The sequence below is a fragment of the Phascolarctos cinereus genome, unplaced genomic scaffold (genome assembly GCF_003287225.1).
Source record: "Phascolarctos cinereus isolate Bilbo 61053 unplaced genomic scaffold, phaCin_HiC Scaffold_2;HRSCAF=192, whole genome shotgun sequence".
Lineage (NCBI taxonomy): Eukaryota > Metazoa > Chordata > Mammalia > Diprotodontia > Phascolarctidae > Phascolarctos > Phascolarctos cinereus.
Genome location: NW_027555625.1, coordinates 140,672,877 through 140,685,530, shown reverse-complemented (window position 1 = coordinate 140,685,530; position 12,654 = coordinate 140,672,877). Strand labels below are relative to the sequence as shown.

General features: G+C 44.4%; 1 protein-coding gene across 1 annotated transcript in view; it reads right to left on the bottom strand.

Moving 5' to 3' along the window:
- Positions 1-12,654, bottom strand: part of DMTN (dematin actin binding protein) — a 44,765-nt gene that overhangs the window by 18,227 nt on the left and 13,884 nt on the right. The gene's annotated exons all lie outside the window — the stretch shown is intronic.

The following is a 12,654-nucleotide window of genomic DNA, read 5'->3' as shown; positions in this document are numbered from 1 at the left end:
TGGGGGAGGAGAAAAAAGGGGGGGGCATCTGTAAAGCCTCCTCTGTAGGGAATCTGCAAAACCATGGGAATGGGATGGGAAAGGGAAGGTGGAGGCAGGCTGTCACTGCACCGGATACTCCTAGCCAGAGTTCTCTCAGGGTCTAGGTGAGTCTAGGACTGGCTCCAGGGGAAGGGAAGGAAGGTCCAGAGCCTCCAGCAGAGGACAGCCAGAGGCTTCATCGATTCAACCTTTCCACTGGCTCAATCCAAGAGAAAGTGTGCTCTGGGGGAGGGGTGGGAAAGGATGGTAGTAGGGGGTGGGGATATTACACTTGTTTTGAGCCATTGTTCTCTGGCTGGAGAGGAAATGACTGTAGGAGTATAGGTCCTGCTTCCTGGCCTCAACATCTTACTTCCCTTGAGGTGCCTGCCCCCATTCTCCCAGTAGTTTCTTAACCTACTGCCCACCTAGGATCCTGTTACTACACCTCTCTCACCAGCTCCTGAAGCCGGTGCCCTCCTGCTGCATCTCTACAGCACCCTCACTCTCAGACATCCTGGCTGTTACCTCTCTCCTCTTACTAACCTCAATACCCTCAGCACCCCTCACTGCCAAGAACCCCTCCCCACTTTGCTTCCTATTTCCCAGATCGCTACTTAGTGCCAAGAAAGGGAATAACCCAATGGGACATCAAGCAGTACCCACAGAGGCCACTCAGACAAGGAAGGAAGTTCAGAAATCAACTTCACAAGCATAGCATGGGGGAGGTGTGGCTAGACAGTAGAGCTCTGAAAAAGACCTGGCTTTGTCAGAGGCCTAGAGGCTCCACAGGAGCTAACAGGGTGACATAGCAACCAATAAAACTAATCCGATATTAGACTCCAGGCAGAGGAGGCAGCGCTCCCCCTGCACTGCCTGCCCAGATCGGACCACACATAAGCTGTAGTACTCAATTCTGGAGACTGCATTTCAGGAAAGTCACTGGGAAGCCAGACAGCATGTGAAGGAAGGCAACCCAGGACGGAGAAGGGTCTCCAGGGCGTTCTACCTGAGGGCTGGTGGAAGAAGATTTTTAGCTTAGAAAAGAGACCACTTGAGGGTGGAAGAGGAGGGTATTCTTTAAGTATCTGAGGGGCACAAGAGACATTTGATTTGTTCTTTGTGGCTCCAGAGGGCAGAACTGGGAGCAACGAGTTATTTAGAGGGAGATTTAGGGATGTTGCAAACATCTAACACTCACAACTATCCCAAAGTGGTAGATGGTGAGTAACTTGTCACTGGAGGTGTTCAAGCAAAGTCGGGGTAGTCTATAAGAGAGGACTCTCATTCAGGTAAGAATTAGGAATACTCCACCAGGGGTGGGGAACCCGAAGCCTCCAGGCCACGTGTGGCCCTCTAGGTCCTCAAGTGTGGCCCTCTGACTGAATCCAAACTTCAACCAGAGACTTTTTTTATTTTGGGGTGAGGCAACTGGGGTTAAGTGACTTGCCCAGGGTCACTGAATCCAAACTTCATAGAACAAATCTCCTTAATAAAAGGATGTGACCTCTGTGCTGTCTTTTAGCCCTGAGATTCTGGGATTCTACGAACTACTCGAATTTGGGGAGGAGAGAACTGATCATCATTTTTTCCTGTACCACTCACTGTGGTTTAACCAGGACTGAGAAGGAAGGGAAATAAAGGGTTCCTATCAGCCTGAATCCAAAGAAGACAGGGTCCAAAATGTCTCCTTTACTGATTGTTCATATGCTTCATAAATCTTCAAGGGTCAAACCAACTCCCAGCTCCTCAATGAAGCCTAACCATATGATCCCACATCAATATCTCCCTTCCCGGAATCACAATTGCACTTAGCGTCAATACCACACCACTTAGCACTTAATCATATGTTGTCTCGCCTGGCTTTTTAATTGCTTCATAAAAGCTAGTCTTATCTCACCAATCATATAAGGGAGCAGCTATGGCACAGGGGGAAAGCAGAGGACCTAGGAGTCAGAAGACCTAGGTTTAAATCCTGGTTCTATTACATATTTAACACCTGTGTGACCTTGGGACTAGTTTTCCTCACCTGTAAAATAAGTTGGGGCTGGACTAGATGATCTTTAAGGTACCTGCCAGCTCTAAATCCTAAAATCCTATCATTAATCATTTCTCTGGGCTGGTCCTCAGTTTCCTTATCAGTAAAATGGGAATAAGAATATTGGCCCTACCTATGACACAGACCATATTTTGGGGGTGGGGTACAAATCACAATACCACTGACATTTATAGAGCGCTTTAACGTTTGCTAAGTCCTTTGTGGACATCTCTGAATTTCATAACAACCTTGTAAATATAGATACTATTATCTCCATTTTATAGATGAGGAAAACTGAGGCTCAGAGACATTAAGTGACTTACCAATTATCACACAGCTAGTAAAAGTGCTTTGCAAATTTTAATGGGCTATTATATCGGTATCATTATGAAACCCAGAGCTAGCTTTCCATCCATGTTTCTACAGAAAGTGCTTTCTAAACCATAAAGTACTATAATATATGTGTGTATACACAAACACACATATATTTACAGAAATTGATGTTATCTATCATTTTGTTATGCTCATTAAAGGCAGAAACTGTGTCTTGACATCTTTGCATCTCCAATGAGGTGCACAGTCCTGGGCAAGAGTAGATTCAGAGTCACAGAATATAAGCGTTGGAAGGGACCCCAGCGGTTATTTGGTCCAACACAGACATTAAAGGAAGCCCCAGTATAACATACCTAGTACCTGGTAAGACCTCCAAGAGAGGAAACCCACCATCTCCTAAGACAACCCCTTCTGCAACTCTATTTGTTAGGAAATTTTCCTAAAGTTTCCTCCTTGTAATTTCCAACCCTTTCTACTGGTTCTGTCTTCTTAGGCCAAAAAGGACAAGACTAATTCTTACTCCATATGACAGTGTTTAGAGTAACTAACCATGGCTATCCTATTTCCCTTGAGGCTTCGCCAGGCTAAAGGTACCCAGTTCCTTCAACTGATCCACATGACATATACTCAAGGCCTTTGACCGTTCCACTTGTCCTCTCTGGGCACTTTCCAGACTATCAGTATCCTAAGTATATACTCAATTGATTAAAGATGGCGCTAGGAGCAGTAGCTGGTCCAACTATTTGGGTAAAGCCAGACGAAGAAAAGGGGCTAGCAACTATGGGAGGTACATGGGTAAGTGGGAAACACTCTCACCCACAGTTCTTGCCATGAAAGCTTTTCTATATCCATCCCTTGACACAGATGGTCGCAAAGGAAGAAATACTACAACGCTGGATGTTGCCAACTTTTCCTCCCATTATTATGTTCCTACCAGGCCACTCCCGTTCTGGTCCCCCTCAAAAAGTCCTGCTCATTTCTACCTATATACCTTTTTTTGCTCATGTAGTTACCCATCTTACCTCCCTTCCCTCTGACTGTCCAAATCCTACCTATCCATTAAGGCCTACCTCAAGTCCCATCCTCCTTCTGGAAGCCTTCCCAAACTACTCCAGTTCTTAATTTTTTCTGAAAGACAAGAACATTTACAGTCTATACACCACAACAAAATAATCATATATGTAAATAACTTGTCTTCCTAATCAGATTATGAAACTCCTGGAGAAAGAGGACTAGATCTTCTTCGTTCTCCATAGGGGCCTCAGAAAGTATTAGACATGTATAAAGATCTACTAAATTGACCGGACCTTCATCCAACTTCCCATGGGGAAACTTTCTCTTCTCCGTGGGACTTGCTGAAGAAAGATCTGGATTCAAGACAGAAGACTGGCTAGGGGTCCTTGGAATGACTCCATTCTAAGCTCTGGCTTCTGCTGTGGCCGTGTCCAGAGGCCGAGACCTCTACCGCAGCCTTCTTCTCCTCAAAGGAAAAGGAAGGACTCATGCGGCCATTAGCATCAGACCCTCAGCGGGCACTTGACTCTGAAGATTCTCTCTTGATCACTGGCCAATCCCCAAGCTCATGATACTCCACCTGCTTGCTTCCACAGCCCCAGACGGGCAACTAGAAACACAGACATGAGACTCTCCTTGGGCATTCTCTCAATCTGAGGTCACTGCAGAGCATGACAGAGAAAGTCAATACAAAGGGCACCCTGTCAGCTTATTTGCATGGGATAACAAACATTTATGACCCACCTACTGTGGCCAAAGCACTGGAGAGCTGGGTGAGGGAGGAGAGAGAATCTTTAGAGTATAGACAGTCCCTGCTGTGAAGGAGCTAAAACTCTAATCCAAGATGAGAAACCAGCACAGACAGTTAAGGTCCACAGTACTACATGCTGAGTACATTACAGAGTCTGAAACCAAGTTCTCTATGGGGTCTCAAGAAGAAGATCATTATTGAGCTGGGGAATCAAGTAAAGATTTCTAAGGGGAATGGCATTTGAATTGGGTTTTAGAGAATGAGAAGGAATTCAATGGGTGAAGAGAAGGTGGGAAGAGATTACAAAAATAAAGAAGAGTGTAATTGTTTGGGGAAGGGAATAACATGAGGTAAGGCTGTAAAGGTAGGGTAGCACCAGATTGAGTCAGCTAGGTGAACACTGGGCCTAGAGTCAGGAAGACCTGAGTTTAAATCCAGATTCAGAAACTTACTAGCTCTATGACCTTGGGCAAGTCCCTAAGCTCTGTTTGCTCCAGTTTCCTCATCTGTGAAATGGGAATAATAATAGCACCTACCTTGCAGGGTTGCTTAGCACAGGGCCTGGCACATAGTAAGCTTTCTACAAATGTTGTTCAATTGTTTCAATTATATCTGATTCTTTGTGAGCCCATTTGGAGTTTTCTTGGCAAGACAAGGGAGTGGTTTGCCAAGTCCTTCTCTAGTTCATTTTACAGATGAGGAAACTGAGGCAAAGAAGGCTAAATGACTTGCCCAGGGTCACACAGCTAGTAAGTATCTGAGGTTGGATTTGAGCTCAGGTCTTCCTAATTCCAGGCCCCCAGTACTCTCTCCACTGTACCACTTAGCTGCCCCTATATAAATTCTAGCTATCCTCCTCCTCCTCCTCCTCCTCATGTTACAGTATGCCTTGCCTGTCAGGCAGAGTAGTTTGAACTTTATCTGCTAGGCAACAGGCAGCTACTTAGCATGAGAAAGATCATTCTGGTATTTGGGATGGGTTGAGATGGGGAGAAAAGGGAGACAAGATGACCTGGTAGGGAGTTATTCCAAGAATCCAGTCCTCCCCCAAGTGGGTAGTTACAAAGGTCTGCAGTACAGTAATGGCAGAGGAAATGGAAAGGAGGGAACAGATTGAAACATGTTGCAGCTCTAGCCTCAATAAGTCCTAGTAAATGACTGTAGATGAGAATCAAGGGAGGGAGAGTGAAAGCTAATACCAGCTAGCATTGACATAGCACTTTAAGGTTTGCAAAGTGTTATACATGTACAAGGTATTCCAAAAGTCTTAGTGCAGGTTTAAGTTAAAGTTAAAGAAGTTAAAGTGACAGGCCAGGGGTCATCCACCTGGGAAGTCTCCGAGACAAGATTCCAACTCAGGTCTTTCTGACTTTCTGACTCCAGGGCTGACACTGTATCTACCGTGTCATCCAGTTGCCTCAAGAATAGGTATACCACAGGCATGGTGAACTGTGAAGCCATAGAGAGACATGGTAAAACCCCGAAGTGGAGCAGGTTCAACAGAGGCTAAAAGCTCAGTCCTGAAAACCTGTGTTGAGTGTGAGGTGCTGGTGGGGACAGCTGGGCAGAGATGACTAGAAACCTGAATCTAGAACCCAAATTGGAGTTATAGATTTGGAAGCCATCTGCATCCATGGTAGCTAAAACCATGAGAGTGAATAACACTACAAAGAAATCTGTGTAAAGAGGGAATGAGCATTTATTAAGTGCCTACTGTATGCCAAGCACTATGCTAAGTGCTTTACAACTATTACCTCATAGAGTAGAGATGAGGGCCAAAGATAGGCTTGTGGGGACTTCTCTTACTAAGGCGTCAAAAAGACGAGAAACTAGAAAAGTCAAGAAAACATGTTAAGAGCATGATGTTTCTGAAATTGAGGCAGGGGGCAATATCTAGCTAGAAGAGGGGGTGATAAACAGTTTCAAAAACTGTGGAGAAAAATAAAGACTGAGAAATGATAGCTGGATTTGGTGACTGGAGGTGATCACTCAGGCTCCTACAGATGGGAAGTCTCTTGGAGGTTACTGGTGATGTCCAAGAAAACATTTTGGACAGCATCATCTCTGTGGGGCAGTCTAGAAACACCAGCACCTCTCTAACCCAAGCCCACCTCTAAGTAGCCTGTTATCAATTTCCACCTCTCAGGAGAAGGATTCTCACAGTACTAAGGACATTCTGGCACTTAGCCTAAACCCATGCAAGAGACCCAAACCCTTGGGGCCCTGAGGTTTTAGGCTGTGCTACATGCTTCCAACTGAGTAACAGGTTTGAGGTGGGAGGTCTTCATTAGAATGCTGGAAAGAACACTAGATTTAGGTTTAAATCTCAGCTTTGCCCTTTACTACCAATGTGACCTCAGGCAAATCACTTAGCCTCCCTAATCTCAATTTTCTCCCCTGTAATATGAAGGGCTTGGGACCTGATGGCCTCTTCTAGGTCTAAATCCATCATCTTTCCACTGGTCCCTCCCCCTTCCTTCATTTAAGCTCTCATTCCCATATCCATATAGAAACATGCTCACAAAGTTTCAATTTAAGGCAAAATTAGGATGTAGGAAAGATGTCTTTCCTACCCTTTCACCATGCCTTTCCTTTCTCTCTCTCTCTCTCTCTCTCTCTCTCTCTCTCTCTCTCTCTCTCTCTCTCTCTTTCTCTTTATCTGTCTGTCTCTGTCTCCTTTTTCATGGCTCTTTCTCTTCTAGTCCCTTACCCACCACATGTAGAACTGCCCCTCAGCTACTAAAGGCCACCCTCTAGGAAAATGTGCTCCACGTAGTCCCATTCAATTGCACCTCCCCACTTATCACTTCCCCTTTATGTTCATAAAAATAACCCTGTGCTGTATCTTAATTCCTGAAGGGCCCCATAATATCAAAGGATCATCATCAGAACCTAGATTTAGAAGGCCCTCAGAGGTCATCTAGCCCAACCACCTTCACTTTATAAATTAGGAAACTCAGATCCAGAAAAGCAAAATGATTTCCTCAAACTCCTAGGGTAGAAAGTAGCAGAATCAGAATTTGAACCCAGGTCTTCTGACTCTGCATCAATTGTTCTTTACAGCACACTACCCTGTCTAACTGTGCACCAAAGTCTCAATGAAGTAGGAGACATTAAGTATTAACATTAATGAGTATTAAGGTGTAAGTTAACTTCCTCATTCAGGGTTCCTCACCAACTTGGAAAAAGAGTTCTCCCATGGGGTGTCCCAGGGGTCTGTGCTCGGTCTCATGCTAGTTAACATTTTTCTCAGTAACTTAGGCAAAGGCCTAGTTGGCATCCTGAGCAAATCTGAAGGTGACACAGAGGTAGGAGAGATCATGGACACGCTAAATGACAGGGCCATGATACAAACTGATCTGAACACACTAGAAGACTGATTCTAATAAGATGAAATTTTAGAAGGATCCAGTGTAATACCTTGCACTTGGATTCAAGAAATGGATTTCACAAGTACATGAGGGAAGGAATGTTTAATTCAACAGTGTCTTTGAAAAAGATCTGGGGTTTTACTTAATTGAAAACTCAAAATGAGTAAACAGTGTGATATGGCAGCCAAAAAAAGCTGATTTGGTAAAGCTTCCAGGAACCAGGAGCTGATAATCAGTCCCAATGTGTTCTGCCCTCATCTGATCACATCTGCAATGTTGTTTTGTGGTTGTTCAGTTGTTTTTTCACTCATGTCCAACTCTTTGTGTCCCCATTTGGGATTTACTTGGCAAAGATACTGGAGTGATTTGCCATTTTCTTCTCCAGCTCATTTGACAGATGAGGAAACTGAGGCAAACAGGATTAAATGACTTGCCCAAGGTCACATCGCTGAGGCTGGATTTGAACTCAGGAAGATGACTCTTCCTAACTCCAGGCCCAGCACTTTATCCACTGTGCCACATAGCCGCCACACGTCCACAACACTACGTTCCATTTGGGGCACCACATTTTAAGTAGGAAATTAACAAGCTTTAAGGCAGTAATGATAATAGCTGGATTTTATATAGCACCTATTATGTGCCAAGCATTGTGCTAAGCACTTTATAATTATCATCTCATTTGATCCTATTGTTATTATTATTCTTACTTTACAGTTGAGAATAATAATAATTATGACATTTATATAGTGCTTACTATGGGCCAGACACTGTGTTTAATACTTTACAAATATTATCTCATTTGATCCTCACAACAACCTTGGAAAGGAAGTAGGTACTATTATTACCCCCATTTTAAAGTTGAGGAAACTGAGATAAACACAGGTTAAGTGACTTGTCCAAGGTCCCACATCTAGTAAGTGTCTGAGACTGGATTTAAACTTAAATTTAAAATTTAAGAGTATGTGGAAGAAGGCCACGAGGATAGTGAAGAGCTTTGAGTCAATGTCACATGTGGATTGATTAAAGGAATGGAAGACCCTTAGCTTGGAGAATAGGAAGGAAGTTTCAGGGGCACAGGAGAGCCATGTCCAAATACTTGCTAGACTGCCACTAAAAGAGACAATTACTAGACTTGTTCCATTTGACCCCAAAGAGTAGAATTGGGGGAGATGGCTATATATTACTAAGAGGCAGATTTAGGCTTGATATAAGGAAAATTTTTCTTTAACAATTGAAACTGCCCCTCTCCGCACCCCCTACTCCAGTGAATGGGCTTCCTCAGGAGAAGATGGGTCCCTCCAGTCAGGAGGGACTGTCTAAAGTCCAGATGACTAGTTATCAGAATTGTTGTAGAGGCAGTGTTCCGCATAGTGGAAAGAATGTTAAATTTGGAGCCAGAAAAGACTTTAACTTAAATCTCTCTTCTGATGCTACTAGCTGTGTGACTCTGGACAAATCACTTATCTTTCTTGACCCTCCATTTCTGCCTCAATGAAATTCATAACTCACAAGATAGCTGTAAAGATCAAATGAGATAATATAGGGGAAATCTGCTTAAAGCATTATGTAAATGTCCATTAAGAGGAGGAATTATTGTTCAGTTATGGGCTGGGTGAACTAGGGGTTGACTGAGCTCCCTTCCAATTCAGAAATTCAGATGATTAGTTGGAAGGACTTTATTAAATCCTTCTGTAGAGAAGGTAATTGGATTAATTATCCCCCTTAAGGTGCTAACGGTTGATAATAAGGAATGAATTACTCTTTCAGGAGTATTTGCATTTTAATTGGGGACTCCTAAAAACCAGGGCCCAGGTTCTCAAACTTTTTGGTCTTAGTACATCTTTGCATTCTTGAAAATTGAGAAGCTTTCCCCTAAGAAAGCTTTAGTTTATATGAGATAATCTACTGATATTTACCATATTAGAACTAAAACATCTTGAGTATAACTATAAAAATAGTTTTGACCTCATGGACCCCTAGAAAGGTTCTTGAAGACTCCCCAGTCATCTTTGAATGACACTTTTAGAACACAGGTGGTCTTAACCGAAAGGAATGATTTGATTTTAGGGACTCCTGACATTTGTGAAGGAGATGCTGGTGGGGGGGGTCTTCCTAGCTCCCCTCACACCAAGTCATGTAAGCAGCTGGGACCACAGTATCAGGTCAGCCTTGTTTATACACAGGACACGAGCATTTTCACATCCTTCCCCCAAATAATTTCAGTGTCTTGTGAACTGATAACAGCTGACTGACTTCTGAAGTTTACAAAGCTCTTTCTATCTATCATCCCATTTGATCTTTAGAGCTTTCTGCATGAGGCACATAATGTAGATAGTATCATCATCCGAGTTTCACAGATGAGGAACTGAAGCTCAAAAAGGAGTTTAGTGACCCAGCTACCCTTTTAGAGTTTACAAAGTGCTTTACCAATGTGGGGTAGCTACTACAAGTCTCATAATCCTCATTTTATAGCTAATGCTAAGGCTCAGGGGTTAAGTGACTTGCCCAAGGTCACACAGTTAGTGTTAGAGTTGAGGTTCATAGCCAGATCTTCTTGACTCATGAGTCTAGCATGTGGCTGATTATTCAACACGTCGCACTCCAACTGATTTGCTTGATTTGGGAACTGGCCCTGTTTGAACATGCATGTGCATATTTTCACCCTTATACTCAGTATCTCATGAGTTAACATAACCTTCAGCAGCATGGCTGCCCTTGCCCACACCCCCTACATACATACTCCCTTTCTCTCTAAAGACCTAGTGACGACCAATGGACAAGATGACCAGAAGACCTAGAGAGCTGGAGGGCAAGCTTCAGGAAGCAAGGGAGGAATAGAAGGAAGTGGTGGAGGGAAGCCTGGTGGAAGGGAGGCCAGATGCCGGAAAGGACCTCTCCTAAACCCTTTATTCTCTCTCTTGTCCCAGGCTCAGACACATACTCTGTCTTCCTCCTCCAGCCTTCACCCTCTTCTTCTGCTCCTCCCTCCTTATCTGAGACACCAGCCAAATGCTAACTCAAGCCACCCACCCATCTCCATGGCAACCAGAACCTCCAAAGCCCCCACACTGCCTTGATAAGACCCACCCACATGGGCCTCCCAGGTTTCTTCCCTCCCAGTTACTCATGCCAGACTTCTCACTGTAGGACAGGGGTCTAAGTATGGTCGTGGAGTGAACAGGCCCAAATCAGGGGCTCTGGGATGACAAGAGGCAAAAGGCCAACTTGAACACAAGTTCAAGAATTTTAGAGTTGGAAGGGACTTTGGACACAGGTGGAGTGGAAAGAATTGTGGTCTTAGAGTCAGGAGACCCGACTCCAGGTCCTGACACTCAGCTAGCCGTGTGACCTTGTTCGAGCCATTTAACCTCCCATTCCCTAGGAGAATGTAAGCCCATTGAGGGCAAGGACTCCCTCTTTTGTATTTGTATATCCAGCCTAGACAGTGCCTGGAACAGAAAAGGCATTTAACCAACGCTTATTGAATGACTGATAACTTTCCATTCTGCTAAAATAACTCTTCCCCCTTCCCCCAACTGTTGTGAGGAATGTGCAATATTTTATATATATACATATACATATATATATATTCACACATACATCTGTCTCTCTATATATCCACATACATATATATCATAGATAATATATATTATATTACTACACTAGACTATATATGATATGTTATATGCTATGTACATAGTGTATTGATCACATATACTATATATAACACTAGAGTTATTATTGTCATCTAGTTTAACTTTCCTCCCATTAAAGGAATACCTTCTATCATGTCCTCCGTTCCCCAACCTTCTCCCTGGGGGCTATATTGGAGCAGCATATCCAGGAAGAAACTCAGGGGAGATACATATACATATGTACACCACACCCCCCTGGTCCCTTGTAGTGTCAGCAGGGTGAGGCTAGGCATAAAATCAGCCCCAACTGGCTACTAATTAGGAATTAGTCCACATGAGCACGAGTGTTGGGGTTAGGATCAGCTCTGCCCCTAGGTATTCCTGTCCAGTTTTCTCAAGGTCTTATTTATTGCCATCTCTCTCTCTCTCTCACCCTCTTCTTCTTTCCCTTCTCTCCCTTCCCCCCCCCCGTTTTTCCTTCCCTTTCTTTCACCATCTTCTCTCCTGGTTTCCCTTTCACCCTCTCCCATGCCCTCTCTTCACCAAGTTACTGTGGCAACAGTTGGATGCCTGAAATAAAGACTGAATCCAGCTAGGTCACAAGTTTCCAAAATGGCACCCTGGGCTGGTGGGGGGAGGGCACAGTCTAAGAGACATTCTCATTGTGTGATTAGGGATGGGTAGTAGCTGACCCGTGCCCTGTATGTACTCTCTTGCCTGTCACCAGAAATGCCACCAATGCAGAACTAAGCCCCAGTCTCTGGCTTTCATCAAGAGTTTGTTGTTTTTCCCCGTTTTGGGGAAAGCAACACAGCTGTTTCCTCTTGCCTCATTCTTTTCCTCTCTTTTCCGTAAGGTCTCCAGGCACCTCCATCTGTTGTGTTTGGGACTGTTCTGGGCCTAACACACCATGTCCAACAGGCCACTCTAGCTCTAGTCTGTGAGAAGAGAGGAGTGGCCAGATGACATGGGCATTTCCAGGCCCAGATGCCTGGACCTTCACCTAGCAGCCAGCTGCTCTGGGGTTTTAGTAACTAGCTCTCCAGCAGCATGGGGGTAGGTGGGGAAGGGAGGGAAATGCAAAAAGCAGCCAAGGTGACCTCTGTCATTTCCGAATCTATGGAAGACCCTTTCCACTTGAGGCTGACCACGGTCAAAGTTAGGGGTCCTACATCCTGTCCCTGAAGAGGCCTCCTCTATGTTCTCACTGCCCCTCCCCTGCTCCGTTCAGCGCTCAGCACCTCTGGTGCTCATGTTCTCTCTCCAGCCCCTATTTATAGCTGGCACTACTGGCTGGTAATAGTGTCACTTATCCAAGCTGCACTGATTACTACTGTGGGAGAGGGAAGGGCCCAGGACTTCATGGGGATGATCCCCCCATGCCCTAAATCCATCTGCCTGGGGGCATCCCTGGGGTGGAGCTAGAAAGAAGGGATTTTAAACTATCCTGGCCCTGGTTTTTATACAAACACACACACACACACACACACA